Source organism: Oncorhynchus nerka, linkage group LG15 (assembly GCF_034236695.1).
Source record: "Oncorhynchus nerka isolate Pitt River linkage group LG15, Oner_Uvic_2.0, whole genome shotgun sequence".
NCBI classification, from domain to species: Eukaryota; Metazoa; Chordata; class Actinopteri; order Salmoniformes; family Salmonidae; genus Oncorhynchus; species Oncorhynchus nerka.
Genome location: NC_088410.1, coordinates 70,662,780 through 70,675,383, shown reverse-complemented (window position 1 = coordinate 70,675,383; position 12,604 = coordinate 70,662,780). Strand labels below are relative to the sequence as shown.

General features: G+C 40.8%; 1 protein-coding gene across 1 annotated transcript in view; it reads right to left on the bottom strand.

Moving 5' to 3' along the window:
• Window positions 1-11,895, bottom strand: part of LOC115125325 (transcription factor EB-like) — an 89,307-nt gene extending 77,412 nt beyond the window's left edge. The window contains 1 exon segment of the mRNA XM_065001861.1: window positions 11,640-11,895. The gene's annotated coding sequence lies outside the window, so the exon portion shown is untranslated.
• Between the last annotated feature and the right edge of the window lie 709 nt (window positions 11,896-12,604).

The window sequence follows — 12,604 nt, the reverse complement described above, 5'->3', positions numbered from 1 at the left end:
ACCATTGGGGGGCCAGAGCAGCGAACAGTTTTGACTGGGCTGAGCGGGAACTGTACTTCCTCAGTGGTAGGGAGGCGAGCAGGCCAGAGGTGGATGAACGCAGTGCCCTTGTTTGGGTGTAGGGCCTGATCAGAGCCTGGAGGTACTGAGGTGCCGTTCCCCTCACTGCTCCGTAGGCAAGCACCATGGTCTTGTATCGGATGCGAGCTTCAACTGGAAGCCAGTGGAGAGAGCGGAGGAGCGGGGTGACGTGAGAGAACTTGGGAAGGTTGAACACCAGACGGGCTGCGGCGTTCTGGATGAGTTGTAGGGGTTTAATGGCACAGGCAGGGAGCCCAGCCAACAGCGAGTTGCAGTAATCCAGACGGGAGATGACCAGTGCCTGGATTAGGACCTTTATAATAACAGCATTACTTGCATAATCACATTTGTGGTCACTTTTGAGAATGGTGTTTTCCTGCTAATGGAACATTCATGCTTATAGCCTACTGTTGTGTTCGCATTGCTGCGCTTATAATGTGAAGAAATAACCTAATAGTTTATCAACGTTTTAAGCTAAATGTTCTGATCTGTTGCGTCAGGTTCATTGCTTAAAACAGTTTATGCTAGTTGTTGTATTAATTTGGAATCTATCACATCCCACAACTGTTTGGAATATTAATTTCTCGCACAGAATAGATAAACTTTGTACTGTGGGGGATAGTAGATTGAGATAGGCTAGTGCTTTTTCTGTTCGTTAGGCCTACACATCGTGTTGGCTGATGAAAACTAAATGTGGACAGTTCTTCCTATATCTTCAATATGCACCTCAGAATTGGATAACGATGCACACGCAGGTGCATCCCCGGTGTCTGTCTCTACTTGTAACCTCTGAGAAAGACCCGATCAAGTGACGAAGAGCCATTTGAGTGAGAGGTGCTTAGGCACGCAGCCAGGGCGGCAGCATAGCCTAGTGGTTAGAGCATTGGACGAGTAACCGAAAGGTTGCAAGATCGAATCCCCGAGCTGACAAGGTACAAATCTGTCATTCTGCCCCTGAACAAGGCAGTTAACCCACTGTTCCATGGTAGGCCGTCATTGAAAATAAGAATTTGTTCTTAACCTCTTAAGTCGACCCTCTACTTTTTTGAACATTCTGTTAAAAATCGCGCAACATTTCAGCGCCCTGCTACTCATGCCAGGAATATAGTATATGCATTTGCTTAGTCTGTGTGGATAGAAAACACTCAGACGTTTATAAAACTGGTTAAATCACTGCTGTGGCTTTACCAGAACGGCATTTACATCGAAAAGCACAGGAAAAACTGATCACTGAAAATGGGAAAATATATCCATGCGCTACTTGAACCCATTGATAAAGGTGAACCACAATTAATTGACTGAGGTTGCAGTACCTACAGCTTCCACACGGTGTCTAGAGTCTTGTCATTTCCCTTCGAGTTTTTTCTTGGTCAAACACATGCAGGGCACCGTATCTCCTATGGTCTAGGACCGGATATTTTCGTTGAGTTTCTAGCCGGACATTTTTCCAGACGGACAGCTAATGATCTTTACATCGCCTCCTGATGAATTTTATCGCTTATTAACGTTTACTAATACCTAAAGTTGCATTACAAACGTATTTCGAAGTGTTTTGTGAAAGTTTATCGTCGACTTTTTGAATTTTAAAAAATGACGTTACGTTTTGAAACTATGTTTTTTTCGTTTATCACACAGTCTACATATAACGATATCTAGGCTTTATATGGACCGATTTAATCGAAATAAAGACCCAAATAGTGTTTATGGGACATCTAGGAGTGCCAACAAAGAAGATGGTGAAAGGTAATGAATGTTTTCTATTTTATTGTGCGGTTTGTCACGCCGAAATGCTAATTATTTTGTTTACGTCCCCTGTGGGTCTTTTTGGGTGTTACATGCTATCAGATAATAGCTTCTCATGCTTTCGCCGAAAAGCATTTTAAAAATCTGACTTGTTGCCTGGATTCACAACGAGTGTAGCTTTAATTCGATACCCTGCATGTGTATTTTAATGAACTTTTGAGTTTTAACTAATACTATTAGCATTTAGCGTAGAGCATTTGCATTTCCAGAGCTCTAGTTGGGACGCAAGCGTCCCGAGTAGAAGCAACAGGTTAACTAACTTGCCTAGTTAAATAAAAGGTCAAATGAATAAAACACAGCCGGGAGAAGGGAATTATAATGATTATATTCAGCCCAAGGGCAGAAAGGCATGGATTCATTAGGGGCGTTACGGCCACACAAAGGGGATGCAGCCGGGAGATTCGAGGCATTATAAAGTGCTTGTCAAATTGTGAATGAGAGACTGATGAAGTGTGTACAAAAAACAAAGCAGAAAAAAACAAAGCAGAAAAAAACAAAGCAGAACTCATACCTTTCATGCTACTTAAAATAAAACATCATTAGTCTCATCCTGCTGCCTTAGAATGTATTAAACATCATTAGTCTCATCCTGCTGCCTTAGAATGTATTAAACATCATTAGTCTCATCCTGCTGCCTTAGAATGTATTAAACATCATTAGTCTCATCCTGCTGCCTTAGAATATATTAAACATCATTAGTCTCATCCTGCTGCCTTAGAATGTATTAAACATCATTAGTCTCATCCTGCTGCCTTAGAATGTATTAAACATCATTAGTCTCATCCTGCTGCCTTAGAATGTATTAAACATCATTAGTCTCATCCTGCTGCCTTAGAATGTATTAAACATCATTAGTCTCATCCTGCTGCCTTAGAATGTATTAAACATCATTAGTCTCATCCTGCTGCCTTAGAATGTATTAAACATCATTAGTCTCATCCTGCTGCCTTAGAATGTATTAAACATCATTAGTCTCATCCTGCTGCCTTAGAATGTATTAAACATCAAAACATACAGCCCAACATGTTCCACAACTAAAGTTACATAAATATCTCTAAATGAAGCATATAGGAGGACCTGTGTCTTTGTTAACCACTCAACACAGAATAGCCGCATGTGTTCACTCCCTCAAATCGTTGAGAAAATATACTTTCTATTTTATTCAGCTATGTTCAATTGTATTCTTCAAACTATGAAATAACATTTACATTTACATTTAAGTCATTTAGCAGACGCTCTTATCCAGAGCGACTTACAAATTGGAGTCGCCATGGAATTCTAAGCAAATCTCATCTGCTAAATTAACTAGTGTAGCCCACAGCTATTTGGCATAGCCAGATCAGGACCTAACATAAGGACAACTCAGAAGATGCTATTCTGTTCTTCTGAAATAGACTACATTTTCTTCATATCATGTTTCCTTGGATCTGTCTAAAATAAATAACGTCTTTATTGTGATGGTGTAGGCGATATTATATGGAAACGTTTGGTAGCACTAGCTATGAAAAGTTTACAGGATCAGGAGTTTCTAGTGACCAGATGAGCTGGCCAGGGATAACTCGTTGTAGCCTATAATGTGGGCCCAAAATGTTTTAAGGTCATGTGGTCAGGAAAAACTCCTGCAGGCTCAGAAATGACTACTACCAAGCAAAGAGGTGATACACAGACCACACAGACCACAAAATATCAGACCCAGAAAGAGGAAGTGGGGACCCTGAGGGCGGGGCTAAGAAGAGGAAGTAGTGTCACACATCCAGCACATGCTTCAAAACCCCCCACCCACCCACCCACCCACCCAATCTCAACACATCACCCTGGTCAGGTGTCTGTCTGTCCCTGGTGTTTTGGTTTTGAAAACAAAAAGGAAGGGGAGAACACAGTAGTGATTGGCAGAATATGCGAGTGCATGTTAGGGACCAAGTGGAAATCAATTTTCCCACAATTGTTAGATTTGTCACCCTACAGTACATTTGGAACAAATTCAGACCCCTTGACTTTTCCACATTTTGCTACGTTACAGCCTTATTCTAAAAATGGATTAAATAAAACAAATGATCAATCTACACACAATACCCCATAATGGCAAAGCGAAATCAAGTTTTTAGAAATGTTTGCAAATGTATTAAAAACAGAAATATCTTATTTGAGATATTTCTACAACTTGGAGTTCACCTGTGGTAAATGCAATTGATTGGACATGACTTGGATAAGCACACACCTGTCTATATAAAGTCCCACAGTTTACAGTGCACGTCAGAGCAAAAACCAAGCCATGAGGTGGAAGGAATTGTCCATAGGGCTCCGAGACAGGATTGTGTCGAAGCACAGATCTGGGGAAGGGAACCAAAACATTTATGCAGCATTGAAAGTCCCCAAGAACACAGTGGCCTCCATCATTCTTAAGTAGAAGAAGTTTGGAACTACCAAGACTCTTCCTAGAGCTGGCCATCCGGCTAAACTGAGTAATCAGGGGAGAAGGGCCTTGGTCAGGGAGGTGACCCGATAATCACTCTGACAGAGCTCCAAAGTTCCGTTGTGGAGATGAGAGAACCATCCAGAAGGACAAACATCTCTGCAGCACTCCACCTATCAGGCCTTTTTGGTAGAGTGGCCAGACAGAAGCCACTCCTCAGTAAAAGGCACATGACAGCCCGCTTGGAGTTTGCCAAAAAGCACCTAAAGACTCTCAGGCCATGAGTAACAAGATTCTCTGGTCTGATGAAATGAAGATTTAACTCTTTGGCCTGAATGCCAATTGTCACAACTGGAGGAAACATGTCACCATCCCTATGGTGAAGCATGGTGGTAGCAGCATCCCTATGGTGGAGCATGGTGGTGGCAGCATCATTCTGTGGGGATGTTTTCAGCGGCAGGGACTGGGAGACTAGTCAGGATCGAGGGAAAGATTAACAGAGCAAAGTACAGAGAGATCCTTGATAAAACCTACTCCAGAGCGGTCAGGACCTCAGACCTCTAAAACACTGTTTTTGCTTGTCATTATGGGGTATTGTGTGTAGATTGATGAGGGGGGAAACTATTTCATCCATTTTGGAATAAGGCTGTCACGTAACAAAATGTGGAAAAAGTTAAGGGGTCTGAATACTTTCTGAATGCACTGTACGTTACTTCGGTTGCAAATCATTGAAGGTCAACATCATTATTTCCCATAGTAGCTAGGATGTAGTAGTTATTACATAGTAGCTAGGATGTAATAGTTATTACATAGTAGCTAGGATGTAATAGTTATTACATAGTAGCTAGGATGTAATAGTTATTACATAGTAGCTAGGATGTAATAGTTATTACATAGTAGCTAGGATGTAATAGTTATTACATAGTAGCTAGGATGTAATAGTTATTACATAGTAGCTAGGATGTAGTAGTTATTACATAGTAGCTAGGATGTAGTAGTTATTACATAGTAGCTAGGATGTAGTAGTTATTACATAGTAGCTAGGATGTAGTAGTTATTACATAGTAGCTAGGATGTAGTAGTTATTACATAGTAGCAAAGATGTAGTAGTTATTACATAGTAGCTAGGATGTAATAGTTATTACATAGTAGCTAGGATGTAATAGTTATTACATAGTAGCTAGGATGTAGTAGTTATTACATAGTAGCTAGGATGTAGTAGTTATTACATAGTAGCTAGGATGTAGTAGTTATTACATAGTAGCTAGGATGTAATAGTTATTACATAGTAGCTAGGATGTAGTAGTTATTACATAGTAGCTAGGATGTAGTAGTTATTACATAGTAGCTAGGATGTAGTAGTTATTACATAGTAGCTAGGATGTAGTAGTTATTACATAGTAGCTAGGATGTAATAGTTATTACATAGTAGCTAGGATGTAATAGTTATTACATAGTAGCTAGGATGTAGTAGTTATTACATAGTAGCTAGGATGTAATAGTTATTACATAGTAGCTAGGATGTAATAGTTATTACATAGTAGCTAGGATGTAATAGTTATTACATAGTAGCTAGGATGTAATAGTTATTACATAGTAGCTAGGATGTAATAGTTATTACATAGTAGCTAGGATGTAATAGTTATTACATAGTAGCTAGGATGTAATAGTTATTACATAGTAGCTAGGATGTAATAGTTATTACATAGTAGCTAGGATGTAATAGTTATTACATAGTAGCTAGGATGTAATAGTTATTACATAGTAGCTAGGATGTAATAGTTATTACATAGTAGCTAGGATGTAATAGTTATTACATAGTAGCTAGGATGTAATAGTTATTACATAGTAGCTAGGATGTAATAGTTATTACATAGTAGCTAGGATGTAATAGTTATTACATAGTAGCTAGGATGTAATAGTTATTACATAGTAGCTAGGATGTAATAGTTATTACATAGTAGCTAGGATGTAATAGTTATTACATAGTAGCTAGGATGTAATAGTTATTACATAGTAGCTAGGATGTAGTAGTTATTACATAGTAGCTAGGATGTAATAGTTATTACATAGTAGCTAGGATGTAATAGTTATTACATAGTAGCTAGGATGTAGTAGTTATTACATAGTAGCTAGGATGTAATAGTTATTACATAGTAGCTAGGATGTAATAGTTATTACATAGTAGCTAGGATGTAATAGTTATTACATAGTAGCTAGGATGTAGTAGTTATTACATAGTAGCTAGGATGTAATAGTTATTACATAGTAGCTAGGATGTAATAGTTATTACATAGTAGCTAGGATGTAGTAGTTATTACATAGTAGCTAGGATATAATAGTTATTACATAGTAGCTAGGATGTAATAGTTATTACATAGTAGCTAGGATATAATAGTTATTACATAGTAGCTAGGATGTAATAGTTATTACATAGTAGCTAGGATGTAGTAGTTATTACATAGTAGCTAGGATGTAATAGTTATTACATAGTAGCAATGTTTCCATTAACTTGTCCAGTGATTTTTTTGTCAACATTTAGAACGTTTGCATAGAAAATAGATGTGACAATTACCTGCTATGGTGCATCTTGTGATGATAAAAACAACTCAACGTAATGACGGTAGACCAAAATAAATACATTCATAAAAACCTAGTGTCGAAGAAGATTAAGTGGTTGAAGTGTTTACATGATCAATTTAGGCATTTATACGTTAATAATGCCCTCCATCCCATCTGTTTCATGTCTCAAAGGACAGCATGGAGAGAAAGCAAAAACGGACTAATATTTGCCATATTCAAATCATTCTCATGTGCCAATCGTTGTCCTGACCTTCAAGAAAGCCTGAATTGCTTTGTCTTGCTTTTCTAGTTGGCTGGATGCAAGTTTCCCCATCCAATCATTTGAACTCTACGGGAGTGCAGGTTTTACCATGGCATGGATCGTGATGATATGTTGGCACATGAGAATGATTTGTGCCAGGACTTTTTTGATTGCAGAAAAAATGAAGTTAGCAAGAACAATGTCTAAGTATTTATAATTAAATATTAAGTGGAGCTTTATACATACGTGATGACTTACCCGGCATACCTTCAAAATGATTCTCTAAATCATAATTTATTCAAAAACACTGTTTCCATCATCATTTGGTCGCAATAAAGTTCGACTAAAGAAAAATCCACCCCTGTCGAACAGATTAAAAAATATATATATTTATTTTCAAATGTATCCTATATCTGCCGTTTCCATTACACATTTTGCAAGGATTTTGTCACATAAACCTGGGTCAATGGAAACCTGCCTAATGTAAGTGACATCACTCAATATGGCAGACCTTGTGTGTGCTACTGAAGCCTCAGCCACGAATGCATTCTAGTAAAAGTAAACAGATAGCTCAGAGCACCGCACGGAAGTGTTAAAATAAGCAGATTTCTAGGAACCAGAGCCGGCCTTAATGGGAGACCTTTTGCTCCTGCTCTTTAGGGCTCTGGGTCCTCGGTTCCACATGGAATGGGGAAAGAGATGGAGCTGTGTTTACACACACACACACACACACACACTGCTCTTTAGGACTCTGGGTCCTCGGTTCCACATGGAATGGGGAAAGAGATGGAGCCGTGTTTACACACACACACACACCTGCTGCTCTTTAGGACTCTGGGTCCTCGGTTCCACATGGAATGGGGAAAGAGATGGAGCTGTGTTTACACACACACACACCTGCTGCTCTTTAGGACTCTGGGTCCTCGGTTCCACATGGAATGGGGAAAGAGATGGAGCTGTGTTTACACACACACACACACCTGCTGCTCTTTCTCATACGATCACAGGCACCACTGACCCCATCTCTGGGTGCCTGTGTTTTAGTAAATCAACCCTGTCACCACTGCTTCCATGTGGACACTAGTCCACTAAGCAGGAAAACACAGCTCACACACACAGCAAACAGGATACAGACATAAGATGAGCCCTGGAACAAGACCATCAGGTTCTGTCTCACAGGTGACACACACCTTTCTGAGGAAATAGAAGCTGTAAACACTAAATATGTGCTCCTGATAGCCGATCACTAGAAATATGTTGTATTGCTGAGAAATCTAACCAGGCATCAGGTAAACTAGAAGGTTATCAAACCATGTCCCCAATATGACCTGCAGTGAAGTTCTGCTGACTGAAATGTTCCAAAGGTAGTTTGTGTTCTGCAGCTGGATTTTGTTTTGAAAGCCAAGCTGATCAGTTTGATTTCAACAGCCTCTGACCTTTCACCCCCCCCCAGCTCAATCAGCTGTCTTTGAGAGAGAGGAGAGAGAGAGAGACAGTCCAGATCAGGTTGCACATTAACAGAAAAAGGCCCAACTGGCCCCAACACACACACACATCTCTGTGCGAGCAGGTCAATGGCTGTGTACCTGGATTTAGTTCAATGGTTTCATAACTAAATCATATTAAGTGGTCCGACCTCAGATACCAGAGAGTCATTCAATATCTTCATTCAAATATTACAAAGAAAGGGCTAGCAATTACTGTCCCCTCTCATATGTCATTGGCAATATACATTTTCTTAATTCATGACCTACGGCACAGACAGTCATGCACACACACACACACACACACACACACACACGCACACGGGGTTTGTGTCTCGTTAAGAGAATGGACATTTAGAATGAACCTTGACATGGCCAATGTTAAACAAACACAATGGAAAGAAACGACTCAGTTTGAGTCTACTGTAGGCCTATACAGTGCATGGTTGTACCAACAGCAACTGATACACACTTGGATTCACCAGTCTGTGTGTGTGTCAGAGTAACCTTCTCTCCAAGCCTGTCTGTCCTGTCAGTGTGTATCTGATCTGGAGTCAGTCAGACGCATCAAAACAAACATGGCCGCCCCAGGCCTGTCGTTCCTCTACCTCCCATATGTCCTCTGACCCCCAGCTGAACCTGTTAGCACTCAAGTGTGTGTGTGTGTGAACTAACGCAGCAGAGAGTGGAGCATGCTCTGCCACTACTGTAGGTACCTGTCAATGATCTGTGACTTGTTGTTTATCTTGAGAATTGGTCACAGAGAGGAGAGACTGTCTTCAGTATCTATCTGATCTCACCTCAGCCTCATTCACCTGCACATTGTGTTCAACTTATAGTATATTTACATCTCATCGGGCGTCGAACCCGGCTCATCATAGGACACAAGTTAGGTTAGTCATCCTGTATGGAAGAACAGAGGGGATGCTGGGAGTGTTGCAGACAGACAGGGCTTATAAGAGGCATCCCTCCACGTCCAAACAAAGGTCCATCTATCCACATTCCTCAAATAGTGATTTCCTAATTTACAGAGTCTGGGTGTAGTCTACTGCATGTTCACCATATATCACACTACTTTATAGAGTCTGGGTGTAGTCTACTGCATGTTCACCATGTCACACTACTTTACAGTCTGGGTGTAGTCTACTGCATGTTCACCATATCACACTACTTTACAGTCTGGGTGTAGTCTACTGCATGTTCACCATATCACACTACTTTACAGTCTGGGTGTAGTCTACTGCATGTTCACCATATCACACTACTTTACAGTCTGGGTGTAGTCTACTGCATGTTCACCATATCACACTACTTTACAGTCTGGGTGTAGTCTACTGCATGTTCACCATATCACACTACTTTACAGTCTGGGTGTAGTCTACTGCATGTTCACCATATCACACTACTTTACAGTCTGGGTGTAGTCTACTGCATGTTCACCATATCACTGTAGATATACATATGTGATATAGAATTACAGAAGGTTAGTAACTAATTATGAGTTATACCAGTTTAACTGTCTGCCACTACCTCCAGAAACGGCTCAGATATCATTTTTTCCACAGTTTCTGCTTGAAACTTGACTTGTCTCCTGCTGATATTGACCATATGAACATGCATCCTTGTCAGTATGTTGCTTTGAGGTCACACTGATAAAGACATTTCTGAGAAATGGCCTAATAGTGAAAGTTGTTGAGTCAGGGTGAGAATGGGAGATTTCCTCTAAAACATAACAGTGGTGTATCGTCAGATAATAGTGAGATGGACAATAGGCCAGTTGACTAGGCCTGACCAAATGACCTTTCAACACGAGTGTCCTAAATGGCCTGCATGATCAAATGGACCAGTGAAGGGTCAGGCAACATTCCCCTGGGTCTCATTGTGTGTTATTACAATGAGGTATTAGTCATATTCATGGTAATACATTTATTAGGCTTAGTATGGACTACAGCGAGTTAAGCGTTGGAGCACTCTCTCTTCCCATTGAGGGAAAATAAGGAGTAGAAAAAAGAGGGAATAAGGAGGGAAAGAGAGAGAGAACTGGTAAGGCACTTAATATCTTGCCTAAATATTCAACGGGTAAAACCAAACAGATGACATTGGGTGCAGCAGTCAAGTATTGTAAGACCACCACCCATAATGTGACATCCCTCGATATCACAGGGCTTTGGCCGTGACGTCGCTTGTTCGAGATAAAGCAATCATCATACAGTTTAGTGAGAAGTATTCACATTGCACAACAAAACCGAGGTAAAAATGACCCTCCTGGTATATATAAACACAAACATAACCTACTACATGATGGCCTACATGCACACACACATACAACAAACACACCCTGTATGTACCTAAGCGGAAAGATCGCGCGGTAGAGCAGAAAGGAGAGGCCATTGCTCGGCTCTGTTTGGTCCCCCGCGCGCAGCTTTCCAGCAGTTCTCGTTACATGTATTGAGTATCACAAACACGGTTTGGACATAGCAGCAGCATAGCTCTGGATAGTGTCTTCAACAATGTGGCCAGTCCTTCTCTGCGCTGCGTTGAACGGAAACCAGCGGTTGGTCATAAATGGCAAAGGGTAGGATATTGAATTTGACAGTTCAGGAGAATGTGCACTAAAATGCACTAAACATAACATTGATCATACCATGTTGGTAGCTGTCAATGTTTAAAGAAAATGACCAATAACTTCACAATAAAAAGCTGACTAGACTACCAACTTAAATCAACAAATATGTAGTTGCCTAGGATACTGTTTATTAGGCAAACAATGTTATATAAAATGTGTTTTCAATGCACTAAAACTATAAGCCCTTTTTTATAAAGAAATACATGCCTTGTTATCTAGCAGTGTCAGTGAACGCTCGAGCTAAATAACTTTCATTCTTTCAAGATGACCATGAAATCTATTTCCAAAGTTCTGTTGAACTATGGCGCACAACACATGCAACCCAGTGACTTTTCCAGAGTTGACCCATTTGTGTTGGATTTGCGGTGCGAGTGCGCAGCAGAAGTTCAGCGGTGGAATATCACTTACCCGCTATGAAGGTCAGACGATACGAAGTTAGAGTCAGGTTCTGGAAACTATGTGGCTCTTCCACCAGTGCGCTCCGATACTGTCCGCGGAACGGCTGGGACTCTCACACACATACTACGCAAAAAATATATAAATTAAAGAAGCGTCTTTGTGTGTTGTTCTAATTTCAGTAGAATGGCTGCTACTCTCCCGTGGCTCTCCAGCTGCTGATTGTTTTCGTCCCGCTGGCTGTGATGTTGTCAGCGGAGTTCGGAGCGTCCCTGGTCACCTGTATGCACTTGTGACAACTCCGGCCACCAATGGCAGAGCGTGATGGGAATTCTGGGGGATGTAGTTCTGTTGGACGGGTATTTCGGGAGAGTGACGTTATGCCCGTTGACTGTCAGTGCACACAGCACATGGTTGCCCCGGGATTGGCTTTAATGGTCACTCATTCCTGACTGCCTGACAATATTTCAAATGGAGCATAGGCCTACAATAGTGCACACCTTCCTTGCTTTCCCTCTCACTAATGCGTGCATGTGTGTTGCAATCATAGCATGGTATTGAAACTGAATGGATCTGTTTCAGCGAGGTTGCAAGGCCAATATCATCCTTAATCAGGTAGCCTAGGCTTTAGGGCAGGGATTATCAACCAAATTCAGCTGCAGGATGATTTTTTTCTAGAGTGATGGTCAGGGGACCTGAACATAATTACAAATCATTTCTAGACTGCAACTTGACCACAATATGGCCAAAGAGATATATTATTTAACTAAAACATAATAATTTCAAACCTCGTTTACAATTGTATTCGATCACTTACTCACTGGCCAGTTTATCATGTAGAATCCCCCCCCTTGCCTCCAGAACAGCCTGAATGATTTGGGTTATGGATTCTACAAACGTTGCTCAATTGGTATCAAGGGACCTAACGTGTGCCAGGAAAACATTCCCCACACCATTACACCACCACCAACAGCCTG